This window comes from Cavia porcellus, unplaced genomic scaffold (assembly GCF_034190915.1).
Source record: "Cavia porcellus strain 051 isolate PalLab524CR breed Dunkin Hartley unplaced genomic scaffold, mCavPor4.1 scaffold_6, whole genome shotgun sequence".
Taxonomy (NCBI): domain Eukaryota; kingdom Metazoa; phylum Chordata; class Mammalia; order Rodentia; family Caviidae; genus Cavia; species Cavia porcellus.
In genome coordinates, this window is record NW_026947489.1 from 15,210,001 (window position 1) to 15,223,798 (window position 13,798).

A 13,798-nucleotide genomic window follows, 5' to 3' on the forward strand; every position below is an offset into this window, starting at 1 on the left:
CAGTCAAACCTTTGAAAGTCTTCAAGGCACTCAAGTGTCCATGACATGGAGAAGGGAACGCTGTATCTCCATTTCTTGCATTCTTTTGATCAGGAGTCTGTCACCTTTCCTGTTTGTGTTCCAGAGGGCTGGGGAACCTTAAAACACGTTAGACTCTCTCCACCCTACTGCACCTCCATGCGCATGTGGGGTGACTCTCCTCTTTAATACCCTTGCAAGATTCTCCAGGTTTGCATGGCTCTACCCAGGTCTCTTCCTGTCTTCCCCAAGCCCCTGATGCATGCTCTGTCTCTGCGAGGAGCACCTGGCTAGGCTCAGCACTGTGAAAACCCACGTAAGACCATCTCATCCTGGGCTCCACCAGCCACACACTTGCCTCTCACACAAGCTATAGTCTCCAACGCTTTATAGCTGTGTCTATTGTTAGGGAAAGGGAGTTTTGAAATATCTTATACATCTTCTTGGTTTAATTTTTTTCAGTTTGTATTGGACTGGCCCAGAAAGTGAGATGCTGTGTATAGAGTATCTTCTCACCAGTTCCAGGTATCTTCATTTCTCAGAGTAAAATTTTTCAGCCTTATTCTTCTCCAGCAACCCAAGCTCACATGGTATAAACACACACGTTTCTTGAGGTCAGATAGACCAGATTTGACTTGAAAACTCAGTGGTTTTAGACAAATAGCTTCCCCTTTGCAAGTCTCAAATCATCAATAAGATAAAGTAGCACCCACCAAATGATTTTTAATGTGATAAACTGTTTTCACGGTTTGTCACAGTGCCTAGATTTTGGATAACTAATGTACTAAAAATCAACTTTTTGGTTTGGCATTCATGGCCTTCCTGAGTGTTTTCTAAATCTGTATCCACAGCCACATTTCCATTATTCTTTCATCATAGTTATTCATTTAGGAACTATTTATCAAACATCTTTATGTCTTTTGTGTTTCAGTGTGACCTTGGGAATACTACAATAAATCAGACACCCTGAATACAGTCCTTTGTTTGCTAAAGAGAAAATATATATGCAAAGAAGTGTGTTACATTGTTATCTTTACTTTATAAACATATTTAGAATATGTGTATGTACATGTATGTAGATATTATACATACAATGAAAATAATTTTATAATCATACTAGGGATCAAAAGAGAATAGTCTGTCTTCATTCTGGAGGAGGAAAAGGCAAATGTGTGATCCTTGAACCACATTATAAGGTGCATAGATATTCTTAGGTATTCAGACATATTTCAGCAAAGAATAAAGCAGCATCGGAATGAAAGGAGCTTGAAGGTTAAAAAAGTACAAATAGTTTGTGTTCTCAAATGTAAATGTGAAAAAATATCCTCTTCAGAATTTGCTAGAAGAATACATTCTGTAGAGCGCCTCTATTCAGAAATTCTGGCAGGAAAGACCCAGGATAAGGCCTAGACATGGCTATTTATTAGGTATAATTTACATTCACAATATGCATACATTTTCCATGTGATACTCAATGAGTTTTGGAAAATATAAATGCATGGATATAGCAACTTGCACTCAACTTACAAAATATTCCTATTATCTCAGAGAGTTGCCATGGGTAGCTGCATATTTAGCAGCCATGGTGTTGTAGTCAGGGTTTGTAAGGGAATAGATTTAATACAGGACACATAATTTATATTATTACTTTATAATATTCACCTTAAAAGTCCAATGCAGAAGAATGTAGGAGATCTGTCCACAGAGAATAGACCTAAATAGTCCATCTGAGGGCCTGGATCCCATGAAAATGTCCTACACGAGTCCAGCTGGAGGACTAGAGCCAGGACAGTATCCCATGCAAGTCTCATCATCAAGCATCTGCACTGGGAAGGCCCAAAGGTCAGCAGTGGAAGCTAAAATATCTGTGCCAGAGAGATGAAGGATTTGTGCTGCAGGCTGAGGGTTCTGCACTGGAGCAGAAAATGATTCTCTGGTAAGGACCAGGGCTGCCCCCAGAACTGCAGCCACCCTCAGCCACAGTGAAGACCCGAGATCCTCTGATGATGAGAACAGCTCAGTTCATATCAGGAAAGCCAGCACAACAAGCTTCTCCAGGAGAATCAAAAGTGCACCATCTTCCCTTTCAGTCCTCCTTCTATGCTGTTGGCAGCGATCTCCAGGTGGGCTTCCTCACCCAGCACCACACTGACTCAGCTCGGCTCAGCTGGGTGTTACAAGTTTAACATTAATTAATCTGCCACACATGGCACAGATAACACTAGCTCACAAGATGCTGGAGTTTACGAAGAAGAACGAGGTTGGAAGAGTAGCAGAGTCCAAGTCCTTTGAGGGACTTGTTTGCTCACCTGGGGAATACTGAACTGTTCCAGTAGAGTATGGTGGACACAAAACCCTTTTATAAACCTCTATCAAGCTGTCCACCTACTCTAATGTCTGCGCTTCTTTCATTTCTTTAGTCTGAAACACTTGCTCTACTTCCTCTACCTGTCTTTGCCTATATGTATACACTGCCTATGCACAAGAGCTTGCATCAAGTGGTGAATTTTAACCATAAAAGAAATTGGGACAAGCTAGAAAGAGATAATTCACAGAATATGTATGCACAATGCACACTTACTTGTAAGAAGAGGTGCCCACATTTAATCTTAAAATGATACATACAAATTAAAACTATGTTGAGATACTATAAGAGGTGGAATTACCAAAAATGTAGGAGTGTCAGGCATGGTGACACGTGCCTAAAATTGGAGCATTCGGAGGCTGAGGCAGAAGGATCACTATGAGTTTGAGGCCAGCCTAGGCTATGTAGTGAGACCTTGTCTCAAAAAAAAAAAAAAAAAAAAAAAGTAGGAGTGTGCCAAATGTTTTGCAACATGCTCATGCAAAAACACATTGCTAATGGGGGCGGGGAGCACAATCTTGGTGGACAGGAACTGGGTTACGTTAGCAAGATTTTATACACATGTGCACTCTGAGATGGTCATTTTGATCCTGGGATTATATCTCAAAATCACACTGTCAAACTGAAAAGAAATATGCATATGGGGGTTCAATATAGGCTTTTTATCATCCCACAGGATGCAAGCTTCTCAAACTATTTGTAGCCCTTGCCATGCAGCCTCGCTCTCTAACTCCAGTGAAGAAGAAGGTTACGGAGGCCCCTGTACCATGGTTCTGCACTGCAGACTGTCCGTAAATCCATCAGTGATAAAGCACCCAGGAAACAAGCGTTAAGAGCCGCTCATAAAAGTGTACCCTCTACTGGAAGGGTGAAGAAACCTCATCTTTACAAGCCTGGGACTGTGGTAAGCCATGAAATCTGCCCTTATCTGAAGTCCACTGACCTTCTGATTCTCAAATTTCATTTCCAGTATCTGTTGAGAAGTTGCTCAGGACTTCACAAGAGATCTTCAGAGCACAGCTCTGAGTGGTTCATAGGAGGCAAGGAAGGCTTATCTGGCTGGCCTATTTGAAGATACTAGCCTGGGTGCCATCCATGCCAATTGTGTAACAGTTATGCCCAAAGACACCCAATTAGCACGCTGCAACACGAAGAAGATGCTTAGGGCCACTATGGTGGGAAACATTTCAATCTCAAAAAAATTATTTTTCTCCTCTTTCCGTTATTGGTAGTTCTGAATGTTAGATATTTTTCCCTATGGGATCAAAAAAAAATACCAAAGTATATGACTGCAAGTGGAAAATAGTGGACAGAAATCAGGTATTGGCAGCTTTCCCATTTTCATTTATGTGTGAATTTTTAATAACCACATGGGGATGTAAAGTGCCCATGCAAGGCAAAATATTTCAGTGAACAAGGTTAAGCAGTTCATAACAATCATGAATTTTTCTGGGCAATGCTAGGATCTGGGTCTTTCTTTTCCTTTCTTTCTTTCATCCAGGTCTTTTTAAAGACAGGATCTCACTATATAGTTCAGACTAGTCTTGAGCTCACTTTGTGGCCCAGGCTGGTCTCGAATTTGCAATTATCCTCCTGCCTCAGCCTCCCATGCACCATGCTCAGCTGGATTTTTCTTTAAATGAATAAATTTCTTATCAAAAACAACTAAATGGTGGTTATAACACTTTTATCCTACAGTAGATTCCATCTACTCAGGATACATGCGTATATCTGTTTTTAATGTTATCTTTCTGTACTGTTCCTGTAAGTTTGCTATTTAAAAAGGAATTTGTATCTTTTTCTTTTTTCTTTCTTTTTCTTTGCTTTTTTGCAAAAAAAGAAGTTTTTCTAATGTCCATCAAAAGCACAATAAGGCATGGCACAATCACAACCGGAATACTATGTCTGTAACAAGGAGTGAGAACCATCTTTATACTCTGGCAGGAAATAATTTAGGGACATGTTGTCAGATGGAAAAATAAGGTGAAGAAAATGATACTATGAAAGTATTCATATGAATGAAGTAATAATGTGAATATTGTCTGATGTGCTTCACTAGAACTTTCCATAGTAAAGACAAAGTACATTATATATTTTTATAATAATAAAGAAACATTTTCTTATAGAAAATAGAAAACAGTGAAAAGATTTTAAAAATTAACAAGTTAATGTGTAAAGAGAAGAGGAGAGAAGCCAGACTTCTCTGAGTATACCTTGTATTGCAAATTTGACTTTAGGATTACTTAATGTTTTGAGTATTCATAAAAATAGGAAATAAAATTGTGAATCAACTGTGCTATACTTGCACAGAGGAAAACTGGATTTGAGTATTTTTCTCAGGGAGATAAACAGTGAATTAAGAATAACAAAGTCTGAAAGAATTACACACAGGCATGCACACACCCCAAATGAAGAAGGAAAAGCATCATAACCCCATATAAGAGGATGTCTTTTAAATACCAGGAAAGAATATCTTAATAATTTCATATCAATAATTTAACATCACTTCTAGGAATTTAAAAATATATGACAACAAATCAAAAATATTTCAAGAAGTTATAATTTACCATAATTCATTAAATTAAGAAAAATATGAATAGCTTTTCATAAACACATTTTCTATAAACAAAAATTCAGCCAATTAATTGAATGTACCTTAAAATATGTTATTGTGAGTGCTTCTTATAGGTTTCTTTTTGGGGAAGCATTTTTCTAATTTTTAAGTATACAGGTATAACAAAAATAAGGAAACAATATACAATTCAGTTTTTTAAAAAGACTTTTTCTTTTTATTTTTCTATCACCAGGCCTGAGCCCAGGGCTCACTTGCTAGGCAGGTGCTCTAACACTGAGCTACCTTTCCAGCCCTAAAGACTCACTTTATATTTAGTTTTGTTCCTTGTCTTTTTTAGCTTGTATTATAGCTAACGCTAGGCATCTGCCAGAAACAGCCTATCCGTGAGAAATACTGTTTCTTCTGGAGCCTAAAATATGTGGAAAGCATCTTCAAAAGGACGCTCCTACTTTACCTTTGTAGGTACCCAAAGCACCTCGTGTGGCCCAGACTCTGTCCTGCTGGCCCTGCTCCCCCACTGCATGGCTCCCCACTAGGGAGTTCTGTCCTCCAAAGCCTGGAGAAGAAAAATGCTCCCACCTCTGAGTGAGCTCTGGGCCTTCCAGCCCACATCCCCAAACCTCAGTTATCTTCATTTTCAAAAATAGCAAGCTTTTGTGAAAGCTGAGATGGGTTTTTCTATAAGCCATTTGCCCCTTCCCTGACCCAAAGCAGATACTAAGTCTGTTCCCCCATAGTCCTTCTTATCTGAGTTCTCACTTTCTATAGTTTCAGTTACCCTAGTTAGATACGGTCTGAAAACATTACCTGGAAAATTCAGGAAACAGACAATCCATAAATTTTCAGTGACTCTTATTACTTTGTGCTTTGAGTAACTGTTCCATTTTAATCAGGCATTTTTGTGAACTTTTTACTATGCCTAAATTTATAAATCAAACTTAGTCATGAAAATGTATGCATAGGAAAAAACAAAGACTGAGCATATGGCTGACTACTCTGCAAAGGTTCAAGCACCCTGCAACACATCCCCCCAGGAAAAGCAGGAACTACTATGGTCAGTTTCAAATGCAGGCACGGTGGAGCACGTGGTGCAGCTATTCTGACCAATCAACAGCTAAGCCAAATGTCACAGAGGCTGTCAAGACCATTGCCAAACACTGAAGGGAGATATATCTGTTCTTACCACAACAGTGGAATATTTTCTTATGGTGGTGGACCTGCAGTGAACAGAGCCCTACAGTCCTCTCCAGGTGAGTGTCTGCTTATCTGCTTTTATGGGAGCACATTCTACCAAGTCTAAGCTGCTTTCACATCTCTGCTCTTGGTACAAGAAAAAAAAAAAAAAAAAGCAAAGCCTAATAATAAGAAAAAGCTCACCCATATACAAAACACTTGACCCCATCACAATATCAGCAAAATCAAAGCAATAGGAAGGATCAGCCCTCTGGAGCCATCTCTGGAGCCCCAGCCAATCTGAGGACATTAAAAAAAAAAAACGTTGACAGTATGCTACCTAGTCACACTTGCTCACAGAAAGCACCCTTTCATAAAAATCTTATTAGAAAAAGAAGATATTTTTTGTCCCTCGTTTGTGAGAAGCAATTTATTTTTATGGGCAATAAAAGGAAATAAATCTCCCTGTAATGGTTCCTTGGTGGATCAGGGTCCACACAGCTCATTCTGCATTTACAGATAAGCAAAAGGTCAATTGGATGTTACATCCTTCATGGTACATGTGTCACACAGCACAGAGTTGGGGAGGGCAGTTCTAATCCAGCTGTTTCTGCAGCTCCCATGGGAGGATGGGCCGAAGGAGGTTTCTATGCCAGCGGCTGTTAGGGAAACACCTGTCAATCACCCATCACAGCCATTTGTTGCACCGGTGGGATTTAATACACCCCAGATTAGAATGTGTTGCTTTTGTCACTAAGGAAGTACACAGATAACTCTTCAGCCCAGATTTGACAAGTTCTGTAGAAGGGGCGTAGGTGTCTCTGAATAACAGCCACTCTGATGCTTGAAGCCATGTTGACACTTTGCTAGAATATAAAAGAAGGAACCTGTTTGGAAGTAGTGGAGAGACTAAAGATCTCCAGTCTATATTGGGGGAGAAAGTGGGAGTTTTCATACTCAATTGATCTCCAAATGTACACAGAGTAAAATCACAATCAGCTGTCACATGGACACACCCTCATTTTCCTAAACATATTTCTCATTTTTCAGCAAATATTGAACTAGAAACACTATGCACAACACTCTAAAGCAAATGAAGAGAGAATTCTGTCTTGAAAATGTCTCATTTCTATGAGAGACCAGGAGTGAGAGTTGATTCAAAAAGTGTAAGAGGTGTATGTAAAAGTGCATGTTCCTGTACTAAATATTGGGAGTCTAATAGGAGAAAAAGCAAGAAAGGCCATTATTATGCAATGAGCATCTACAGTGGCCCATGCAGTGGATTAGCCTCTGCACAAGGTTTTCTCATTTTCTTCCTTGTCTCCTCTTTGAAGTAAGAAAACCGAGACTCAGAGATCTCGGCAACAAGAGGTTTTTGAGACTCAGAAAATGAAACCCCGAAGTATATGCTTTGACACATTCAATGTTTTCAACTAGAGAAGCAGCCTCAGGGTCTCTCTGATCTTGTGCTCACCTGCATCTCTTGTCCCTCTGTCTCTGCAGAAGCATGGAGAGGATTTTCCTTGAAGTTCCCTTGTATGATAAAAAGTAGAGAGAGTGAACAACTGAACTGAGAGAAAACTAACTCACAGGAAAAAAGGCTGCAAGTGACCCCACACTCAGCCCAGAAACACCTTATCTAGGCTGTGGTCTGTTATTTGGGCCCCTTCATTTCTGATAAAAAAAAAAAAATTACCTTCCTCTTACTCTCAATTAACTTGTGAAGAGGGTATTGAAGCTACTAAATCTCACTGGGTTGTTGGCTACAAACTTTCATTCCTGATGGTCCCCTCCCTTGCATAAAACAAATTTGCATGCCTTTTCTCTTGTTAACCTGCACATTGTCAGTTTATTTCAGCAAGCTCAGTAACGGAAACTTCAGGGAGCAGAAGAGGAGTTCATTCTGAATTCATTGATGTCTGAAAAACATCCAGATCATTTGAGTCCAAATTTGGAAGCATTTTTCCTTTCCCCGCCCTACATTCAAAAGGAAAGTGGAAAAAAAAGAAAAAAGATAACAATAATGTAGGACAAACACCACATCCATTACGATAGAAAGGTCTAGAGTCTCTGTAGGATAAATGATAAAAGGTCCGATCAGTGAAAGGTGATGGGAAGGATGAGAGTGGGGGAGGAAAGGAGGGAGGTAAACAGGACGATGGAGTAAATGGTAAGGATGGGGTGGGAGGCAGAGATCAGGTGACATGGGAGTGGAAATTTGGAAAGGGATGGAAGTAGGTGAGGATGGGGTGGAAGCTGGAGGCAGGAAACGGAAGCAAGATGCTGGGACAGGAAATAGAGGCAAGACAGGCCACTGGGATGTGCTGGGCAGTAGGCGTGCTCAGAGAGAGCTTCTCAGGGAGGAGGAAGCCGAACTGATTCCTGAAGCTAAAACATACCTTCTGAGGACAGGGAAAACGCAGAGCTGCCCTGGCCAGTACCAGTGACCTCTGCATGTCCAGCTCATGCTCTGTCTAATGTGGGAAGCAAAAAGAAGTCCTTCAAACTCAGTACAACCTTGAGAACAAACAGACTTGCTGTGGCTGCTGCTCTAGGACAGTGCTGCCGGACAGCGCCCATCTCCCATTCCTAACCCTCCGAGGCCCAAGGTCTTGTGTCTTCCCCTGCCCTCTCCCTTCTGTGTCCTTCCCTGCTCCTTCTGCTCCAGCTCCCAACATCCCACAGCCTTACGACTCTTCTTCATTAAGTCTGCTCAGCAACTTGCAACCACATCCACCCACCTCCACCAGGTGACCTCCCGTATTCTGTGCAGGCCTAAACTTTGGCCCCAATCTTCTGAAATGTCTCTTCTTGGAGTCCTCCTCTGCCCATTCCTGTTTTTTCATCTTAGCTCCAGTCTATATTCTACACTCATGACCTGGAGGGATCCATTAATATCTCCTCTCTCTGGTCCATCCTTAAAGTTTGCATTACAGGTGGTGAAACTGGCTAGATTCATCTCTTAGAATTCACTCTTCCCCCAGACAAAATTCACATCTGCATTCCAGACACCTGGCACTCTGGGCTCTCCTAGATATTTGTAAGATGAACAACTTGTGCTATCCTCCCACCCAGCCTGCACTGCACACAAAACCAATTTCATTTTGCTAGCACTCTGTTAGAAAACCCTAACCCTAAATTTCCAACAAAATCTTATAAAGACAAAAATAAAGTTTTATTTTGGCAAAAGTCATGAAGTTGATACTGGCAGCATATGGAGTTAGTTAAAAATAGACCTCAACTTCTAAATTTATTCAAGGTTCTTTTTTTTTTTTTTTTTTTCTGAGCATAGTCATGGCTCCACCCAATGGAAGTTTTCATGTTTTCTTTTTAAACACTGTTTTCTGTATGCAAGACACTGTGGGACAACTATAAATGAAGGACCATAAACACTGCGCCTGGCTTGGTAGCCTCCTCTTTTGGGGCTGGAAGTCATACTAAACAAGGAAAGCTTAAATCCCATTGCCTTCCATTTACTAAGACACTCACAGATCGGCCCTGGTAACCTCTCCTGTCTTGTCCCTTTTCGGTCTAAAAGGAACTCATTATTCTAGAAAACTCGTCCCACCCCTTCCTCTCCTGCCTTGCTTTTTCCCTACCTCCTCCAAATCCCCTCCTCATCTCTTCCTAAACTGCACTCATCTAAAAATTACATTTTTAACCCCGAACCCATTACAACTCTTGCTAGATTTCCCTGGCACAAAGCTGTCTCTCCCTTTTCTGAATCCTGTTGCCCCTGGCACTCCAAAGCCTTCACATCTTTAGCCAGCTGCCTTTTTCAGTGAGGCATCCTCTCTGCGATGTGGAGTGTTTTATGTCACTACACTGCGAATACTGTGAAGTCCGAGGTGTGCTCCTCTGATGTTTGTATCGATCACCAATGTTCTCTGCGTGTACCTGATGCTGAATAAAGCTGCTATTCTACCAGCACCTTCCAGAACTTCCAAAAGAGAATTCTTCCCAATGCACCCTTTCTTCCTTGCTTGAGCTGGGTTCTGATCATTATTCAGCCAGCAGGCTCAGTGCAAGTCAACTCAGATCCTGCATGCCACTCCTTTGTGAGGCTTCTTCCCAGGTGGCTGTGTCTGCAGGGCAGATACCTGCCCAGACTAGCAAGCAGGCTCCTGTGTGGGACACTGCAATGGCAGGTTCACTTAGGGACTGGGATTCAATTACAGTGCTTCAAACTTGTAATGGGAGCCACTTGTTCTTTTTGAGCAAATTTTGAAAAATGGCTTTCTTGTTACCAGAAAGATTTGCTGAGCCAGCCATTGGCTGGCTTTCCATGTGTGACATCCTACTTCACAGCAAAACTCATTTTATACTTTTGATAAGTTGGTGGTCCAGAGTCAGTGCTTTATACTACAATATGCTGCCTGATAGATGCTACTCTGACTTTCTCACCTTCATTAACTGCCTACCTGGAGGGCTCACAGCCAACCAACAGCTGAAGCTTGAAATCCAACCCACCCGCTTCTGCATACCTCATGCACCTGGATGGCTGAGCCACAATACCTGAAAGAAAGAAGGCTGTTGTGAGAAGAGGTTGTATTACTTGCCCATCCAGTGGGGTGGATTTTCAGCATGCTGAAAATCTTAAACTGAGCAAGACCCTGGGGCCCTTGGAGGGGGAAGAGGTGAAAGGGAAGTCTCATTGACTGTGCAACCTAATCCTGGCACGGAGCAATGTTAGCTGAGATCCCACCCTTCTTAACTGTCTGAAAAAGAACTATGGGAATTAGAAAAGAGAGTGGAATTTCTAACTCAGCCTCTTCTAATATTTTAGGTATCTGCATAGTTCCCTCCTAGACAATACCCCTGTGTTTGACAGCCTCCTTACCAGTATCAGTTTGCTGTTAAATAAAAACACTTCCAAGTGTAAATAAAGTGTTGACTTGTTCTAGTCAATTAGTCATTAGCTGTGTCAGTCATCCCTCTGTTCTCTATCAGTGAGGAAGCAGCAGAGGGAGAGAACAGCCAAGCATTACAGGAACCATAACACCTATAGTCTTCCGCCCTCTGCACTGCAAGCCTGTGTGTATCCTGACTTTCTTGGCAATGGTGTATCCTTGCAATACGATTCTAATCTGTACACAAAACCTCCAAAGTTGTTCATCTCTTGGTTGGAAAAGAATGTGAGATTTCTGAAATTTTATTTTCAAATGTACACATCATACTCCTTTCTGAGACACAGATAGCCTGGTGCATTGTTCATTTGTGGCTTGATCTCCATCATCCCACTCAGGGGTCCCAAGGGAGATTTTTGACAGTGAGGTCCCAAAATTAAAGAACATAACATGTGCAAGACATCGGAAACAACAGCAGGCAGCATGGAGCACAGCAGAGCACAAGAGAGCAAGAACAGCCTGCATCTTTACTGTGTAATTCTTATACAGGTTGTTTCATATTTACATTCTTTCAGAGTGCTTAACCAGTGCAGGCGTGTTTACCTGCGGTAAGTCGTGGTTGCATAACTTTATCTCGCTATGCACCTGTGCAGACCAGTGAGGTCACACACTCGGGTGTCCTTAGATGGCCCTGAGCTTTGAAGCAGTCTGAGTGGTTCCTCACAGTCTCTAAGTCCACAAATGCCTTGATCTAGGGATATCTTCACTGAGTTAAGACTTTCACACTGACCATAGTCAGCGTACCCTGGCACTTGGATTCCCACACTTGGAAATTATCTAAACTTACAAGGGAGGGGAGAGAAAGGAAAAGTACCATGCTGTGATGTGGCAGGGGTGGGTTTTAAAAGAAGAACCCAGTTCTTACAGACACACCAAAGACAGTCCCTCTGAAGGAAACAGAAAGAAATAATTGACTATAGATGTCTCTACCCTCTACCGCTGGTCCCTGTCTGCATGGCTCCATGTCAAAAACCAACAACCATAGAAAGGAGAGAAGAGCAGTAGAGTGACATATTTAAAATCCACATTCCCTAGATTCTTAATGCTGGCATGACCTTAGGGAAATAAGTTCACCTATCTAGGCTTGATTTTCTTCATCTGAAAAACAAGAATAACAATCATCTTCATCTTCCAAGATTATTGAAGGCATTAAGTGACATAATAGACTTCAGTTATTCAAAGAAAAAAGCTAAGATTACAGGAAGCACTTCACAATGTTATGGTTTATGATCATTATTATCACTTAGATTTTTGTAGTTTTATTATAGATAATATAATCTTATAGAAAATGATTTTGATTTTTTATAGAAAAGGATATTTCTTTTCATATTTTTATGAAACCAAATCACAAACACATTTTAAAAATTTGTACATTTTAGGGATTCTTGTGTGTGACAACAATAAGAAGGGTCAGGTAGGGAACCCTGGTGAGACCTAGATCCTCTGGCTAGACCAGTTCCTCTGGCCTTGATTTCCCTAGTCAAAGGGCATACTAATAATTTATTTTGAAGGCTTGTGAAATCATATGAGAAATTCTTAACCCCAAGAAGGTGACCCAATCATTTTGCTTACCCTTCAGCATGGCATGTCCCCTAGCTTCAGTGCCCTTGACAGCCCTTATGTGGCATTTCAGGGCCTCACTGTTTCTGTTTTTGTCCCCTGAATCAATAATACTGTTCAGCCTTGTGACACCTGCCGTGCCGCCTGCCTGAGGTAGCATGGCTTTGATTACCACTGGTCCACTTGTAGTGGCTTTACCCACCACAAGGTGACTATATAACTGGTGCTTATACAAATCCCCCAATCAGTCTTTATGAAGTGTGTTTTCCCTGTGCCTTGTAATATCTCCTCCTCTGGGGCTTTGAGGGGCAAAATGCATGCTCAGTTATGTCCTGAGCCCCCCTGGAGGGCCACCACTTGAGCATCCAGGGCGACTTCCCCCAGGTCAAGGCAGCCTGTCCTTATTTATCTCCTTTCCACCAGGCTGATGACAGCAGCCTGGCCATGATATCCCCCTTTGGTGACCCCAGAGGAACTCACTCCCTTAAGACAGAGCAGTAGACACAATATGAAGGTCTATTTGTATAATCATAGGTGTGCTGTTATAACACTGATCTCCAAATCTATTACTCACATTCACTTTTCTGATGGTGCATTAATAACTATGCCAAAGGTCATGAAGTTTGGGGGAAAATGCAGTAGAGTTCAAAGGCTAGACACGAGACTGCGGGGATACCCTTGGTGTTTCTGACTCTCTTTTTCTCCCCTATTAATGGAAGAGCTAATATTTGATACCAAGGAGTATAGTGAGGATCTAAGAGACGATGGGTTCAAAGTGCTCTGAACCATGCCTGGCACATGGTAGGTGTTGAATAAGTGTTATATAATTTCTCCTCTTCAGTTGTAAATTGCATAGTTGTCACAGAATGCCAAGGCAGCTTACTATTTTATGTTGTTAAAATTCACTAATTTACTACCAATAAATAGCAAAAGGAAAAATCATGGCCTATTGTCTGGTATACCCTATTCAGAAAACAGTGGAGTGCTTCCTGATCGTATCAAGAAGCGATATAGCTAGTGGCTCCAGTGTTTGGTGGAAAAGGAGCCTGAAGGGTAACAGATGATTGCTAAATAAAAATAAAAGTTCATCTAGTTATTGAATAATCTGGTGTTTTCAAATCAGTGCACAAGTGCGTTTATTCAGCCTGTTTTCATTTTATCACATCTGTCTCGATTGCTCAACTGTGACACAGTCTCCAA